Consider the following 18,396-nt stretch of genomic DNA (forward strand, 5'->3'; position numbering starts at 1 on the left):
ATCTTGCTTATTTGGAATCTCTTTTAGTCACTGTGCTTAACATTCCTAAATGTGATCTACTAATGACTTTTCACTTTAAGGAAAAAGCCATGCCCTCCTTGCACTCTTATCTCACCCCTCCTGGAGGGGCAGAAGGGATGCAGGAGCTCTTGCGTCTAATGCAGGTTTTACTTGCATCATCACTTGAAATCATGCGGTGGGTGCGGAAGGAAGCGGGTAGGTCGGGGCTTGGTGCTGGGCTGAGCTAGAGGGCATTGAGTAGCACACACTTGATGGGGGGGAGAGGGTGATGAAGGAAGGGGGTGTGGGGGGCAGAGGGGAGGCTAGGTCCTCACCAAAATGTTTTCCCAAAATAACACCCTTCCAGGCCGGAGGAGAGCAATCTCGCGCCATTAGTGTTCACATTTTCCTTTACCCCTATCCCTTATCCCCCCAACAACTCCTTGCTAGCTATACCCAAGGGTTGGGAGAGTTTAATAAGAAAAAGAAAAAAGGCAGTGTGAGTTTTCCAATAGCTTGTAAGGATGGAGGACCTACTACACCAACACAGGACACCCATTTCCCCCCTGAGTTTGAAGCTTGGGAAGAAGTCAGGACTTGGCCTCACAGTGGAGGTAGACTCAATGACCCAAATATTCTGGCAACCTCAAGACTTTAGGAGAGGCGCCAGAAGGTGGATGCTCCTCTGGCCCATCCACAACAGTCAGCGACTGGTAGCTGGGGGACCAGGGCTACTCCTGCAATGAGGAGAGAGCACCAGAATAAATTGTTTTTTGACTTAATAGTCTATACTCCTAGAGACTGATACAGTTTTAGTTTCCCAAGGACTAACTATATTATGGAAATGGGGGAGAGAAGCCCCTGTTCCTCCTCCATTGCCCACATTGCTGGTTGGAGGAGTAATGGCTACGGTGAGGAATTCTAGCTCCAGCCCTGCTTTTCTTGTCTATGGCCCTTGATAAACACCTTGTTATTTAACTATTTACATTTTAATTCCTTACCACATAGCTAGAATCGGCTATGGGTTTTAAACATTTTAATATGAGGAAAATAGGCATTTTTACAAGTAATGCTGAGAAGTCAATATTAGAAAATAAAATCTGCAGGTGGCCTGAGGCGGGGCGGGGGTCACACTGTGGCTTCTTCAGTTTCCTCTTCAGCAGCTTCTAGAGACTCCATCTTCTCTGGTGGGGCACTGCGCTCCCTGGGAGAAGAATGATGCCAATGGCTTTTACTCTTGAAAGTAAGACTTTAACTCATTTTAGATAAGACGTTTAAATTGTCCCCTGTCATTTACCCTGCATCCTTGTTGAAAATCTCATCCTCATCTGAAGAGTCCTTGTCATGTAGCTTGTGTGCCATGTTTTTCTTGCATGTGGCATTGAGAGGCTTATACATATCCCTCAGCCAAAGTGGCTGTCTTCTCCAGAAAAATCCCTCCTAGAAAATAGAAATGGGAATGTTAATAGTGTACATCTCCTGCTTTCTCTGGGTGCAGTACTGAGTGCTGTGTAAGTTTACCTGATTCTCACTTTCAGTTGTGCATTTCCTTTGCAGCAGAAATCGAAGGAAGCCCCTCGGCGGGAAGCACACACACACACACACGCACACGCACACACACACACACACACAGGACGGTTAGTGATTTGTGGCATTCTCTGTGTCTCTCACTACAGACATCTCTTGTCTTGGCAGGACTAAATGTTTACCTTTGCCCGTAAATCACAACTAGCAAAATCACCACAGACTTTGGATTATTTAAACAATTCCCATGCATGCTGGACTTCCAGGAGCTTTCAGTGTCCGTCCAAGAGGGCCCCCTAATCTTTCTGGGGACATCTTTGTACGTGGCTGGGCATGGAGTATAGGCAGAATTTTCAGTCCCATTCACCCACTTGTCAGAGGCCCTTGGGCAGTGAAGAAACTGCACAGCCATACTGGGCCACCCTCTCTAGGGATATTTTACATCAGTTCCCTTCAGATGTAGTCTTTCATGCATCATGTGCTAGAGGGTAGGAGATGAGTGGAGAAGATGCTTCTTTCTCCTACAGGTTGCTTTATCCTATAGGCTGAATCACACCAAGTTAAAAGCCTTAGTCTAGCTAGCAAAATTAACTAGCTCTCTGATTTTCACAGCGCAGGTTATCACTGACAATCAATATAAGGTCAGGGCTGGCCTTATAAAACAAAACCATACCAAACAAAAAGAAGCTGAACAAAATAGAAAATATCAGATTGTGGAATAGGTTTGCTTTAAAAAGTGTCTATCTAAGTATATGTATACTGAGTTGTGATATAAAACGTAGCTCATGGCCCGAGCACTGTATAATCAATGGAGAAGTGGGCGAAGGGAAAAGAACCACCCTCTTTCTGACACTCATTAGTAGTGTGACCATGGGGGAAGATATTTTCCCTTTCTCCGTCTCCATTTTCTTATAAAAGGGAAAGACACAAGCTGCTATCTCGGGTCTCTCCTAAGGAAAATTCAGTGAGGTTTGAATAAAGGGGATGAGTAGGGGCTTGAAAACTAGCAGGATGAGAAGGGAAGTTTACTGGCCACTTTACAGGAAGGACTCGTATAGTTTTCCTTCCATCAGCCTTGAATGAGACTGGTCCCTGACCTCCAAGCCGTGCGGTCTTTCTGTGCCTTCCCCAGAGACTCCAGAAAAGCCTCTGGCCAGCCTGATGCCCACCAGCAGCAGGAAGAGACGGGCTCAGCTCAAACCTCTCCTCCCCCACCCTTTCCTTCAAGAACTGATGACACACAGCAGGTGCATCCATGCCGGGCCCCTCTGAGTCAGCTTTGGCTGAGGAGCTAATTTTCTAGAGCCAGGCAAAGCATTAGGATAAGTATTTTTATGCCTTTGACAGTTTCCACACTAAAAAATGAGGAAATCAAAATATATGAGCTCTAGGTTCTTCTCTAGTTTAAAAATTCTATGTTAAAAATTGCCAGGTTATTATTTACCATGGGCCTTTTTCTTCATCTTCCTCTGATGCTGCTCTATGAGAATAAATCTGTTTTGGAAGAAAAACATAATCATGATTATCTATCACAATAACCATTCTTTCCAAAGCTTTATTCATTCCTTTTATTTATCTTAAGTCTTATCTTCCCAGCCAGATGACAATTTTTTTTCCAGGACAGGTGTACTAGCGTCTTTCATAGTTCTTTGGCTCTTCCACAATACCTAGTTTAGAATCTTGAGTGCAGGTGGCACTTAATATATTTTACTGTTTTAGATAACAAGCAACATGTAATTCCTAATAAAAACTCTTAGAGGTAGCAAAAGAGGGAAACATTCTTAACGTGGTATGGCAGTTTGAGATTATTTATGAATTCAAAAAAGGGAGATTATGTTTGTAAACTGGTCTGTTCCTCTGGGTGTGATCCCCTTTGCTTGTTTTAGATTCAGCTGAGATGTCTTTGATTAAAGTATGTTAAGATTAGGGCTTTGATTTGACCATGTTAGTAGAGTTTAATTCAGGGTTGAGTCCCCACCCCCTTGGTGGGCTATATAAATGGATACTCAGTCAAGAAGACACACAAAAGAAGACAACGAAGAGGAAAGAATTTCATTATTTTGGTCTTGCCATGTGACAGAAAGGAGAAGGCTTCAACAGCTAAAGCCCCAGGAAGAGAGAAGAGCCCTGTGCCAACCTGTAGCTGAGAGAGAGGAAGGCTGAACCCTCGCAGTGACCAGCAACTATCTTGCTTCAATACGTGGCAACTGACTGGTGAGAAAGGAACCTTGAGTTGGATTCTTTAGGGCCTTGTAACTTTAAGCTTCTACTCCAAATAAATACCCTTTATAAAAGCCAACATATTTCTGGAACTTTGCATCAGCACCCCATTGTCAGACTAATGTACTTGGTAAAAGTATCTACCAGAAGCCCAAACAACAACATTGTTTCAAAGTCAGAAAGGAGAGAGGGATGCCTGTTATTACTGTTACTATTAGACACTGTTTAGGAGCACCACCAATAATGCAGCAAGAAAAACATTAGTACCACCCATGAGGTAAGAAAAATAAATGGAGTAAAAGCATTAGAAAGGAAGAGGCAAAATTATCATTATTTCCGTATGAAATGATGACGAACCTAAAAAGCGCAAAAGAATCAACCAAATTTTTATTGGAAGTAATAAGAGCATTCAGTAAGGTAGCTGGATATATCAAAAGATCAGCCCACAAACCTCAGTAGCTTTTCTGTGTAACCACCAAAAACCAATTAGAAATGTAATTAGAAAACCAATTAGAAAATGTAATGGAAGTAAGATCCCATTCACAATAGCAATAAAAATGTATAAAGTACTTAGAAATAAACTGAATAAAAGATGCGTGAACTCAGCAGTAAAACTTCAGAATGACAGTAAGCACGGATTACATGGTATGAGATGCCATGTTTCTAAAAAGGAAATGTTAATTCCATTCCAATTCCAACACATAGAGAAAATGTGCAAAAATAGCTATGAAAAGCGTGAAAAAGAAGATCAAAGAGCAGGAGCATGCCCTACCAAATAGCAAACTATGTTATCAAACAACTGGCATCAAGTAGGGTAATTCTGGTCCTGGAACAGGACTGTCAAGAAAAATGTATTTTAGATCAGTGAGAAAAGAATTAACCATTCAATAAGAGATTTTAAAACAACTGGCTATTCATGTGGGGGGAAAGGGCAGTTAGGTTTCCTACCTCAACCACACCCAAACCAACCAAATAAAACAAATTATAGATGGATTAAAAAAGAAAAATAACAACACACTGTTTCACAAGTATCAGAAGAAAATATAGGAAACTAGTTTTATCCCATGGGGTAGCAAAGTCCTCCCTAACAAGACCCGCACCCCATAAGCCATGAGGAGAGGACAGACAGATGGGAGTACGTGAACACACCTCCTACCCGTTGTAGCCTCTGCTTCATTTCCCACTGGGTTTTTTTTGTTTTTGGTCTTTTCTTGTTTTATAAAAGATGTCTGCATATTAAATATATTATACTATTTCACTGTATGTCAATATTTCAACTATTTCCCACTTGTTTTTGTCTTTAAGGAGGCAAAACAGAGCAGTGGTATGAAGGAGCCCAGGCTTTATGGGCATTGACTGGTTCTGCTTTTGGTTTTGCCACTGGAGCCTAAACCGATCTCTTTCCTGTGTAAAAGAAGGATGACAACATCTTGCTTGCAGGCTGGTTTTGAGGATTAAGTCAGACAACATACATTAAGCTCTTAGTCCAATGTTTGGCATAAATAGGAGCTAAATTTGCTAACAGTGTCAAAGACAAGGTGATCAAATCTATCATGCCATGGCATCAGGCTTGGAAAGCTCTTTCCCACCACAAGATTATAAAACATATTGCTTCTATTTTCTTCTAATGCTTTTATGTGATTTTTTTTATGTTTATGGAAATATGTTAGTTTAAGGTGAGAAATACAGATCTACCATTATTTCCCCCCAAATAGTTAGGCAGCTGTTCTATAACCATTCATTCATTTCCCCCCACTATCAGAATATTAGGAGGTACCATTTCAAAAGTCTTAGAAATGCATGGTTCTATCTATTGTTGGACTCTATGCTACCTCATATAAATATTAGGTTGTATTATCCCCCACTGTGGAACTGATATAATGCCTTAGCTCTCTTCCTTTGAGAACACTACAAGGTTCCGGTCCTAAAAAAGCTTATAATCTAAGTGGGGAAAAGGAAATAATGAAAGCACATAAAGAAATACAAATATAAGGTTAAACTACACATGGAAATCAAATGCAGCATATGATGTTATAGAAAGGAAGGGTCATATGGCAGCTGGAGAAGAGGAAGGTACTGTCTGGGCAATGGCCAGTGATTGACTGTCTCCCTAGAGGCCTTGCCAAGCTGACCCCATGCTGGGCCTCAGCCTACCAGACTCAGAAATCAGACTCTTTCCTTACCAAGAGAGAACTCACTTCTTCCTGATAGATCAGTCTCACCTTATCAATATCACAGGACTGAACAAAAATCAGAATGTCAGATTATGACTTCACAGTGTTCAAGATGCCAATAAATCTATTCCACAGACAGAATATCTGTGCCTACACCATCAGGGAGTTATCTAGAGGACTACATGGCACACAATGCCACAGTCAGAAGGCCACTTGGTGAGCAAAGAATCAGAACAGAAGGAATCAGCTGATTCTGGCATTCAGTGGAAAGGACTGAGGTTTCTAGATCTATGCATCTGCCCCGCAGGCATCGCCTCCTGTGGGCCCGAGGTGCCCCATCTGCTGCTGGCAGCTCCTTCACTCTTGGGCAATATTAGGATGGGCACTGCCCATGCTGGCCTCTTCCTTCCCTTTCTACTCTTTTACAGAAACTTCCTGCCAATAGACATACTTTTGTTTAGATATATTAATACATTCAGCCAGGTTTTGACTGACCAGGCAGCTGTCTGGTTCTTATGAATCTGTCTGCTCCGTAATGTGTTCTGTCTTGGTTAGCCACACTTTTAAAAACTGTTTACCACATTGTTGAGTTCTCAAGGAGGGGGAATGCCTTGCTATGGCTGCCATGACATGGCGACAGATCTCACAGATGGACTAGGACCAGGAGTATTCAGGGAAGGCTTCAGGGGGAAAGATGGACTTGAGTTGGCTTTTGTTAGCTTGATAGGACTTAGACAGACAGGGTGAATTAAGGGAATTTTAGATGGGCAAAAGCACAGATGGAATGGGCATGGTGTACCTGGGGTATGCTGAGGAGCTGCTTTGGCTGGCATGGAGGGTAGCCATCACATTGGAAAAGGCAAATGGGGTAAAATAGGTTGGATTGGTATAGTAGGGTCAAGATTTGTCAGTTTATTGAACCTGACTTTTCATATGCTAGTACCCACCTATTGGGAAAATTAATAAACCCTTGTATAATTGAACAGAAGGAATCGGGTACATGTAGTAGAGTAGCCTGATGCATTAATTTAGTGGCAACAGTTTAACTTAACCTATTTATTTATTTATTTATTTATTTTTAAAAAAGATTTCCTCCCTCCCTCCCTCCCTCCCTCCCTCCCTCCCTCCCTCCCTCCCTTCCTCCCTTCCTTCCTTCCTTCCTTCCTCTCCCCTACCCCCCCCACCCCAGTTGTCTGTTCTCTGTGTCTATTTTGTTGCATCTTCTTTTTTGTCAGTTTCTGTTTTTGTCAGTGGCTCGGGAGTCTGTGTTTCTTTTTGTTGTATCATCTTGTGTCAGCTCTCCGTGTGTGCGGCACCATTCCTGGGCAGGCTGCACTTTCTTTCGCGCTGGGCAGCTCTCCTTATGGGGTGCACTCCTTGTGCCTGGGGTTCCCCTATGCGGGGGACACCACTGCGTGGCATGGCACTCTGTGTGTGCATCAGCGCTGCGTATCGGCCAGCTGCACACGGGTCAAGGAGGCCCGGGGTTTGAACCGCAGACCTTCCATGTGGTAGACGGACGCCCTAACCACTGGGCCAAGTCTGCCGCCTAACTTAACCTATTTAGACAATGCCTAACACACTGGAGAAGAAAGATGCTAAATAAACCTAACAGATCTACAAGATAACACTTTCAGGGGAACAGATGTGGCTCAAGCAGTTGGGCTCCTGTTTACCATATAGGAAGTCCAGGGTTTGATGCCCAGAGCCTCCTGGTGAAGGCAGGCTGGTCCACACAGCAAGCTGGCCCATGTGGAGTGCCAGCCCACACAGGAGTGCCACCCTGTGCAGGAATGCTGGCCCACATGGTACCACCACCCTGTGCAGGTATGCTGCCCCGTGCAGCACTGCCAGCCGATGTGGAGAGCTTGCACAGCAAGATGACGCAACAAGAGACACAGAGCAGAGACAATAAGAGATGTAGTAGAACAGGGAGCTGAGGTGGTGCAAGAGAATGATCGCCTCTCTCCCACTATGGAAGGTCCCAGGATCCATTCCCGGAGCCACCCAATGAGAATACAAGCAGACATAGAAGAACACGCAGCAAATGGATACAGAGAGCAGGCAGCCGCGGGGGGGGGGGGGGGGGGAGGACAGACATAAATAATTAATTTTTTTTTAAAGATAACACTTTCATCCTTTTACTGTGTCTTATCTCCCCAGCATGACTGATAGCTCCATGAAAGCAGAGATTATATTGCCTCTCATCCTTTCCCCCAACAAGGAAAGGAATCAGTGATAGAAGAAAAGTGACTGTGAGTTCATCAGTGAGCTGACAGTTTTGGGTTGAAGAAATTTTGCTATCACGTCAACTCTGGCCTTCTTAAACTTAACTTCTCAAAGTAGTCTTACAGCTTGTTTTTTTTTTTTTTAATATTTATTTATTATTATTATTATTTTTAATTACATTAAAAAATATATATGAGGTCCCATTCAACCCCACCGCCCCCGCCCCCCACTCCCCCCACAGCAACACTCTCTCCCATCATCGTGATACATCCATTGCACCTGGTAAGTTCATCTCTGAGCATCACTGCACCCCATAGTCAATGGTCCACCTCATAGCCCAGACTCTCTCACGTTCCATCCAGTGGGCCCTGGGGGGATCTACAGTGTCCCGTAATTGTCCATGAAGCACTATCCAGGACAACTCCACGTCCCGAAAACGCCTCCACATCTCATCTCTTCCTCCCGTTCCCCACACCCAGCAGCCCCCATGGCTACCGTTCCCACACCCATTCCACATTTTCTCTGTGGACATTGGATTGGTTGTGTCCATTGCACACCTATGTCAAGTGAGGGCTTAGATTCCACATGGGTACTGGATGCCCTCTTCCCGCTTCTAGTTGTAGACACTCTAGGCTCCATGTTGTGGTGGTTGACCTTCTTCAACTCCATGTTAGCTGAGTGGAGTAAGTCCAATAAGTCAAAGTGTAGGAGCTGAAGTCTGTTGAGGCTCTGGGCCTGGGTGTCATATTATCAGTCCAGAGATTCAAATCCCCTACATATATCTTAAACCCAGCACCAACTATAATTCCAATAAAGTAGCATGCAAGTCTTGTGAAAAGAGATCCCCTCTGAGTCCATTTCCATCATGCAGAAACACCAGCTCCAAAGAAGGGCCATCTGTCATGGCAGTGAACCCCTTCTGCCATGACCATAGAACCCGTGGGTCTCTTTATCCCTCAAAAGAACCAATACCTGGGGTTGTATCTACCTTATCTGTCTCTTAGACTCTGTTCAGTTGTACATAGGGGTATTCCTTCTGACAACCTCCAGACTCTTTTAGAGACTCACAGCCTTATAATCTCATTTCTCCTTTCCATTTCCCCCTTACATTAGGTCAAACCGCTTCCCGAAGTCATGTTATTATATGTAGACAGGTATATTCTGCTGTTCCGCATTGAATCTTTAATTCAAGGTCATTTTCTAGTTGCTTCTTCAGCTGGTATGTGGTAGTGATCCCTCGGTGCCAGGGAGGCTCATCCCCGGGTGTCGTGTCCCACGCTGGGGGGAATGCATCACATCTACACGCTGAGTTTGGCTGTGAAAGTGGCCATATTTGAGTAACATGAAGGCTGTCAGGAGGAAACCCCCAGGCACAATGCTACTCTAGGCCTTGTTCTTATTGCAGGTGCATAGGCTCAAAAGTGTAGCCATTAGTATCAAGAGCCCACTGTTGGGCCCTCCTCCCTTCCTGGTTCTTGCCGTTGCACCTGGAGGATTGCCGCTGCTCTCCCAGGGCCCACAACAGTGACCCCCCCGGCCAGGAGCCCAGTACCCCCCCCAGCTGTTGTTTTTAATTGTTTCCACTATGAGTATATATAGACATTACCATATACCCTGGGCATATGCCCTGTATAACTCCCTGTCAACCATATATATCCTGTCAATAACATCCCATGTCAGTATTCCTCCGCTGACATTGTTGAACCACTCTGTGATCCAAAACTTCCCGTACAGTGAATCCCAACATAATGTCAGCTTCAGAAGAGTCTTAGATCACCAAAATTCATATATACAATATACAGTATTTCCCCAGATCCACCATAAAACCTTTTCCCTTCCACAGCAATAATCTTTTAACTAATTCATATCATATTTCCTGAAACTGATGTATAGATTCCGAAACTATAGTTTTCAAACAAGGTAACATTTGTGCTTACTATGTGGTCCATACTTTAGGTTGTATAGTTTTCTAAATTTTTTAGTTATCCTATGTTTTGTCTTATGGTTTTCATTATTAGTCTGTCGTCCCCTATATGTTTTTGGTGTAATATTAGCTATTTTATATTCATCCTCGTGTACTCTCACATAACTCCTCTTTTGCCCCCTTATTTACCTTTGTTCCATCCATTGCACGTCCATTTTCCCCTCCCCTTAGGGCCCACAACGCCTGCCAATCTAATGCCCTGGGAGCCGTCCTTTCTCACGAGAGATACAGTTCTCTCTATTCGACGGCATTAGTCTTCCCCAGGATATGGGTCCACCCCACCCAATGGTAGAACCCACCTTGGCAAAATGAGCCTTCAGCTATTCCCTCCGGAGTCCGTCCCGCATCAGACCATACCCCCTGAGCGTCCTAACCAGGTAACCCTCCTACTTATACTTTGATACGTTTTACTCAACATTTAGTTCTCAATGAACTTCTGGCACTCTCCCATGTTTGTATGTTGCCCCTCCCTCCCACCTATTTCTTGGACCATATTACCCCTCTTCCCATCCCCAGCCCCCCTCAAACCCAGAAAACCCCACCTGAAGGTAACCCCTTGCCCCCATTTTGTCCCTTCTTTGTGCTCATACTTACCCCCAGCTCATCACAGATTCCACCCCTACAGACATTGACTCACATCCTTCCTCCACCCCCCGATTTCCAGTAAGCCACTTTTCCAGACTCTAGCTCTCTGAGGCAGTTAACTTATTTCATATCATTGAGGTCATATAGTATTTGTCCTTCAATGCCTGGGTTGCTTCACTCAACATAAGATTCTCAAGGTTCATCCATGTTATCACGTGCAATTGTAGTGTATTGGTTCTTACAGCTGAGTAGTATTCCATTGTGTGTATATACCACATTTTGTTGATCCACTCATCTGTTGATGGACTTTTGGATTGATTCCAACTTTTGGCGATGGTGAACAATGCTGCTATGAACATTGGTGTACATATATTGGTTTGTGTCCTTGTTTTCAGATCTGATGGGTATATACCCAGCAGTGGTATTGCTGGGTCATATGGCAAATCTATGGATAATTTTTTGAGAAACTGCCAAACTGTCCTCCAGAATGGTTGGATCCTTCTGCATTCCCACCAGCAATGGATGAGTGTTCCCCTTTCTTCACATCCTCTCCAGCATTTGTATTCTACTGTTTTTTTCATGGCTGCCAATCTTATGGGAGTAAGATGGTATCTCATTGTAGTTTTGATTTGCATTTCCCTGATAGCTAGGGATTTGGAGCATTTTTTCATGTGCTTTTTAGCCATTTGTATTTCTTCTTTGGAGAAGTGTCTGTTTAAATCTTTTTCCCATTTTTTAAATGGGTTGTTTATCTTTTTGTTTTCGAGATGTATGAGTTCTTTATATATGCAAGTTATAAGTCTCTTATCAGATATATGGTTGCCAAATATTTTCTCCCATTGTGTGGGTTCCCTTTTTACTTTCTTGACAAACTCCTTTGAGGTGCAGAAGGCTTTAATTTTGTGGAAGTCCCATTTGTCTATTTGTTCTTTTGCTGCTCGTACTTTTGGTGTGATATTCATGAAGCCATTTCCTATTACAAGGTCCTGTAGATGTTTCCCTACACTGCTTTCCAAGGTCTTTATGGTCTTGGCTCTTATATTTAGGTCTTTGATCCATCTTGAGTTGATCTTTGTATAAGGTGTGAGATGGTAATCCTCTTTCATTCTTCTACATATGGCTATCCAGTTCTCCAGGCACCATTTGTTGAATAGGCCATTCTCTCCCAGTTGAGAGGGTTTGGTGGCTTTATCGAATATTATATGGCTATATACATGAGGTTCTATATCTGAACTTTCAATTTGATTCCATTGGTCTGTGTGTCTCTCCTTATGCCAGTACCATGCTGTTTTCACTACTGTAGCTTTGTAGTATGTTTTGAAGTCAGGAAGTGTGATTCCTCCTATTTCGTTTTTCTTTTTCAATATGTCTTTGGCTATTCGGGGCCTCTTTTTATTCCAAATAAATTTCATAGTTAGTTTTTCTAGTTCCTTAAAGAAGGCTGTGTTGATTTTTATTGGGATTGCATTGAATGTGTAGATCAGTTTTGGTAGGATAGACATCTTAATAATATTCAGTCTTCCTATCCATGAACAGGGAATATTCTTCCATTTATTTAGGTCTTCTTTGATTTCCTTGAACAATCTTGTATAGTTCTCGATGTATAAGTTTTTTACCTCTTTAGTTAAATTTATTCCTAGGTATTTGATTATTTTATTTACTATTGTGAATGGTATTTGTTTCTTGATTTCCTCCTGATCTTGCTCATTATTGGTGTATAGAAATGCTACTGATTTTTGCGCATTGATCTTATAACCTGCGACTTTGCTAAACTCATTTATGAGTTCTAGGAGCTTTGTTGTAGATCTCTCAGGGTTTTCTATATATAGGATCATGTCATCTGCAAATAATGAAATTTTGACTTCTTCCCTTCCAATTTGAATGCCTTTTATATCTGGTTCTTGTCTCAGTGCTCGAGCCAGTACTTCCAAGACAATGTTAAATAGGAGCGGAGACAATGGGCATCCTTGTCTTGTTCCTGATTTTAGAGGGAAGGATTTCAGGATTTCGCCATTGTAAACAATGTTGGCTTTAGGTTTTTCATATATACTCTTTATCATGTTCAAAAAGTTTCCTTGTATTCCGATCTTTTGGAGTGTTTTTATCAGGAAGGGGTGCTGTATTTTGTCAAATGCCTTTTCTGCATCTATAGATATAATCATGTGGTTTTTTTCTCTCAATCTGTTTATATGGTGTATTACATTGATTGATTTTCTTATGTTGAACCACCCTTGCATACCTGGGATAAATCCCACTTGGTCATGGTGTATAATACGTTTAATGTGTTGTTGAATACGATTAGCAAGTATTTTGTTAAGTATTTTTGCGTCTAGGTTCATTAGAGAAATTGGTCTGTAATTTTCCTTTCTTGTGGTGTCTTTGTTTGGCTTTGGTACTAGGGTAATGTTGGCATCATAGAAGGAATTAGGCAGTGTTCCTTCTGTTTCGATTTTTTGGAATAGTTTCAACAGGACTGGTGTTAGTTCTTTCCGGAATGTTTTGTAGAATTCACCTGTGAAGCCGTCTGGCCCTGGGCTCTTCTTAGTTGGGAGATTTTTAATGACTGATTCTATCTCTTTGCTTGTGATTGGTTTGTTAAGATCATCAATTTCTTCTTTCGTCAGTATGGGCTGCTTATGTATTTCTAGGAATTTGTCCATTTCCTCTAAATTGTCATTTTTGTTGGAATATAGTTTTTCAAAGTATCCTCTTATGATAGTCTTTATTTCTGTGGGGTCAGTGGTGATATCACCTTTCTCATTTCTTATTTTGTGTATTTGCATCTTTTCTCTTTTTTTCTTTGTTAGTCTCGCTAAATGTTTGTCAATTTTGTTGATCTTCTCAAAAAACCAGCTCTTGGTCTTGTTTATTTTTTCACGCAGTCTCCTGGCCTTCAAAGCCAGGCCCACCTGTGGCCGCAAGAACCTCCCGGACCTGGGATCTAGCTGTCTAAAGGTAGAGGGGTGCATGCGTCCGTGCATGCTGCCCACCAACCCTGCAAGCCGAGCTGGGGCTGGGACCTGAGCCCCAAAGGGCGGCCCCTGGCCTCCGTCCCCTGGGACTTGCCCCACCTGGCTACACCTTTCCCATTTCTCTGCCTTGTGCCTCTGCTCCTCCGGCTCAGATCAGGTCATGATTCTGCTGCCCGCTCCCCACCTGGGGGCACTGTGGCCTCCCCCCCCACCCCCCCACCCCCCCACCCCCCGTGCTGCCTTTCTGTCCGGCCCCCCGGGCACTCCCAGGCCTGTCTCCTCCTCATCTCACGTCCTTCTACCCCTTCTTTCTGACTGGTCTCCTTGCTTCCAGCTCCTTTCTCTAACACCGTGGACCTGGTCCTCAAAGGGGGGTCCCTGTTTCAGCAGCATCAGCATCACCTGGGAGCTTGTTAGAAATGCAGATTCTCAGGCCCCATCCAACCCACCGAATCAGAAGCTCTGGGGACGGGGTTCAGCAATCTGTGCTTTTTAAAAACAGTCTTCTGGGTGGTTCTGACACCCTCTAGGTTGGGAACCAACTGCTGTGCCCAGCTCATCCTCCCTGCAGCTTCCAGAAGGCCCTTCCTAAAACCCAGCCCAAGTCCTATTGCCCTCCTGCTTATCAACAGTGCAGGACCCTCTCTTGCCCTCAGACTTAACTTTCAACTTTTTCGGCAGAAGATTTGAGGTCCTTCTGCATGGGGCCCAAACTTTCCCAGCCTCTTCCCCTGTGCAGCCCTCTCCACCCAGCCCTCTGCTGCACTGGGCAACACTCCTTGCCCACAGAAGGTGGTGTGAATGCTGCTTCTCTGGAGCAGCCCCCACCCTCCTCTTGCTCCTAGAGCATCTAGCCACCCCCTGCAGTGCTCTGAGCCCCTGGCACCATCCAATGACTCCCTACCTGCCTAGAACAGCAGCCACCTGCCTGGACGCTTAGGGCCCCCTGGGATCTCTCTTGACCCCTCACTTACCTTTGAGGGTCCACCTGGCCAAGTCACCTCCAGCCTTGCCATTCTGCAGCCAATCAGGAAAGAGGAAGCGTGAGGGAGAGGGCCTTGTGGGGGACCATTGGGAGGGGGCCATTGGAAGGGGACAGTCTGTTCCTATCACGGGGAGAGGGGACAACAGCCAATCCTTTGGGGCCCTTTGAACGGTTCAGTCATTTCCAGCAAACATGAACCTTTGACCTGCATGTGCCAAGCCAGCTGCCCCTCCTCCTGTCACTAGACTTAAGGCTGTAGGAGAAGTTTTGGGGGAGCTTTTTTTTTTTTGGCTGTGTTGTTTTTTTTGCACTGGATTTACCTCCCTAATTATGTCTGCTTACACCAATATTAAAATGAGTTTGTGTTCCCTAGACACACGGCAACTCATAAACAGCAAGGCAATCCAGAGGATCCAGCGCTGGTTGGCTAGAAAACACAGCCCGTGCCTCCACTCGCAAAACCATCAATCCCCAGGTAGGTAATCAAAGGTTGTAATGATTTTTTCAGGGGTGCCTTAGGGACCTCATTGACTTGTAGGGGGTATTTTAGGCTGGTCAACCAACTCACTCCTCAGGCGTGTTTTGTGAACGGGTGGAGACACCGTGTACCCCACCCAGCCCTTTTGTGGTGGGGATGTTAAGGGGGCTCTGCACTGGCCATGCGCAGTGCTGATGCGTGCAAGGAGTGCGCCGGTGAGGAGAGCCGCCCAGCGTGAAAAGAAAGTGCAGCCTGCCCAGGAATGGCGCCACCCACACTTCCCGTGCCGCTGACGACAACAGAAGCGGACAAAGAAACAAAAGCAGACAAAGAAACAAGACGCAACAAATAGACACCAAGAACAGACAACCAGGGGAGGGGGGGAAATTAAATAAATAAATAAATCTTTAAAAAAAAAAAAAAGGGGGGGGCTCTGCAGTTCTCTCTGGGCTGTCCCTGAGGATGTGGCGCACACCCCTCTAAGCGCCAAAGCCCCCCCAAGAGCACCACGCGCTGCCAGGCCCTCCGAGGGAGCCCCTCCCGTGTCCTTCAAGCTCCAGCTTCTGGACCATCAGAGCATGGCAAAGGGGACGTCTGTTCACTGCTGTGACCTCCGCCCTTGGCCATGGGAGCACTTCGCTGCCTTGCTCTGGATCTCAGCCAGGGTCATACCCACCACCGAGCCCAGGCCAGCGGAGCCCCCAGGGCTCCTTCTGCAAGCGGAACCAGTGGGCCCGGCTTCCTCACGCCTTTCGCAGCTTCCCTCTCATTTGCCTTCCTCGAGACTCCCCAGATCCCCTTCTGGGACTGCGTGATGGAGACCCGCTCCCTCCTTTCGCCCTGACCCTTCAGCTCGGGTCACCTAGCAACCTTGATGGACAGCCCGCCTGGCCAATCACCTGTGGCTGCCGACATCCACAGAAAATCCAGTGCACACCACCCCCCCCCAACACCACCCGGCTCTTCCCCAGCCCCCCTGCAGAGGCAGGCAGAGTGACCTGAGGCCAGCCCTTCTCACCTCTCCCTTTGCTCCCCATCCGAGGCCCATTCTGTGGCTTAATCTGTGACATTTAACATAAATAGTTTTCTATTCCCAGCTGACCTTTAATGGCTTTTATCATCAGCTGTGGCTCCTGGCAGCCGTACAAGCGCTGCTGTCTGCTGCCTCAGTCTGTTCCAGCGGAATACTCAAGGAGGCCGCCTGGCTTGGGCCACGTGCAGCCAGGCGGCCCCCGGAGGTGTCGGCCGAGCCTCCAGCCTGCCACTCTTTGCCTGGAAATATCATTACGTGTTTCAGTTAGAATTAGCGGGGAAGCCAGTTATTAAGTGGTTAGTTATTATGGTAATGGAGACACTCCACATTAACTGGGGTTCGCCGCCCTCACCTCCCTCTAATGGCCACCTTTTAACCCCCCAACCCCTCCCCGTGCTTCGCTGGAAGAGCAGCAGAGCAGCAACGGAAGGCAGGGAGCCCGAAAGAAGGCCCGGCACCTTCCGCAGGAGATGATGTGCCGTCACGGCAAGAACGAGCCCTCCGCTCAGCCGTGCCTGCAGCCCCCACCCACGGAAGAAGTCACTGCGCAATGTCCATCGCCCTCCCCACACGCGGGGTGGGGGGGGGGGTGCCGCCACCACAGAAAGGATTTGAGAGGACTCCTGTGGACATTGGGATTTGGGCGAGGGCCCTGCAGAGACAGAGGGTGCAGGACCCCCAGGCTGGAGGCAGGGGGCTGCTCTTTGGTCCCTTCCAGCTTGGTGACCTTGGGCAAGTCTCCTGCCTGGCTCCTCCCTGTGTGGGGAGGGGCTTCCCAGCCATTCCTCTGCCCAGCGTGCCCGGGGACATGGCATCGGGCGGATGGGGCTCACTGCTACGGCAGCTCTGCAGCCCAGGCACCTCAGGGTCAGGGGGGTCTCAGATGCGCCTTCCAGCCCCGGCTTTCCAACTTGACTTTGCAGCCCCCTGCCCTCCTCCTTCCTTCCCTGGCCTGGCTTTAGCAGGTTGAGCCCCTCAGCCTGGGCCCAGCAGTTTGAGGAGGTCCCCAGGCCACTGAGCCTCAGTTTCCACCTGAGGATTAATAAGCAAGGGAAGCACAGGGCTTGCAAGCAGCCAGGGCTCAGCCAGGGGTCTTATGATTAACATCATTATTTTAAAGACCCCCAGAGGGAAAGGATAGAAAAGGCCCATGGTGGCTTCTTTCTCCTTGTGATCTGCTGGGTACTTAAGGAAGGGCAGGAGAAGAGAAGTGGAGAGCAAACAGGAGAGGGGGAGAGGCAGAACAGGGTGGAGGCTGTGGGAACAGCTGAGAACAGAAAGCAAACAAGGAGAGCAAGAGGGAGGCAGCGGGAGGAAGTCACCTGGCCGTGCGCGTTACCTGCTTGTGCAGTGAGGGGCCGTGAGGGGGCGGGAGGGGAGGTGGGTAATTTGTTTTCTTCTGCTCAGCAATGCCAACAAAGGAAGGAAATGAATGCCAGGCGCCCAGACCAGGCAGCCGAGATAGAAGGCTAGCGCGCATGTAGGTAAAGAAGGCTCAGGCAGGCGCGTGGCCCCGAGAAAATTATCTTTCTAACCACTACCTTGGAACCATAAATCGCCTCCACGCAGCGGCTCTTCTTGGGGGCGGGGCTGCTGAAGAGCCACTTGGTTTGATTCCTTTAATCTTTGGAAACCGCCTGTCGAGGAGGAGTGTGTAATTAGGGCGCAGTGTGCTTTCCCGGCAGCCCCAGCCGCTCACAAGACGAGAGTGTGCACTGCTGGGCCAGGCGGGGCCGCCTCGTAATTGGTTGATTTGCGTCTCTCGGAGTCTGTCCTGTTTTTCTAGGGATGAGGTGACCACATATTCCTCTGTGGGGACCACCGATCACACGCTTCCTGGGGCATGTCCCCCTGGAGGCGCTGGGGAAATGGGGCAGGTGGGATGTCGGCCACCTGCCCCCCAGCACGCTGGCCCCCAGCTGGCCTCTGGCTGTGCCCTGAGGTCCCCCTAACCTGGCCATCCCCAGGCACAACAACCTGCCTGCTCGGACATCCGCACCCCCGTCCCAGGTCCCTGCGCCTTGCTCTAAAGAGCCAGCCACGGGGACGTTCCCCCTCCCAGGAGCACGAGCAGCAAGCTGTACTTGCCTGGGGAGGGGCTGCCCAAAGGAATGGCCCAGGGAGGGGGGGAAAGATTTGAGGGGCAAGGAGGAACTCAGCTGTGGGTGTTGGCAGCAAGGGGCAGAGAGAAAGCAGGGTTCCCGTTCTGATC

At 46.7% G+C, this 18,396-nt stretch overlaps 2 long non-coding RNA genes across 5 annotated transcripts in view; one reads left to right on the forward strand and one right to left on the reverse strand.

Moving 5' to 3' along the window:
* LOC131275064 (uncharacterized) overlaps nt 1–18,396 on the forward strand; it is a 360,126-nt gene that overhangs the window by 33,073 nt on the left and 308,657 nt on the right. The window lies entirely within an intron of this gene.
* On the reverse strand, nt 1,022–17,837 carry LOC105747583 (uncharacterized). Of its 3 annotated transcripts, XR_011646905.1 has the most exons (6): nt 17,726–17,837; nt 16,254–16,423; nt 2,969–3,018; nt 1,522–1,549; nt 1,298–1,440; nt 1,022–1,204 (listed from the first exon to the last, which is right to left on the reverse strand). It is a non-coding gene; the product is annotated as an uncharacterized lncRNA (long non-coding RNA). The 3 variants fall into 3 exon arrangements; XR_009182500.2 differs by lacking the exon at nt 1,522–1,549; XR_009182499.2 differs by lacking the exons at nt 1,522–1,549; nt 16,254–16,423; nt 17,726–17,837 and having other exon boundaries at nt 2,969–3,578.

This window comes from Dasypus novemcinctus, chromosome 21, assembly GCF_030445035.2.
Source record: "Dasypus novemcinctus isolate mDasNov1 chromosome 21, mDasNov1.1.hap2, whole genome shotgun sequence".
Classification (NCBI taxonomy): domain Eukaryota; kingdom Metazoa; phylum Chordata; class Mammalia; order Cingulata; family Dasypodidae; genus Dasypus; species Dasypus novemcinctus.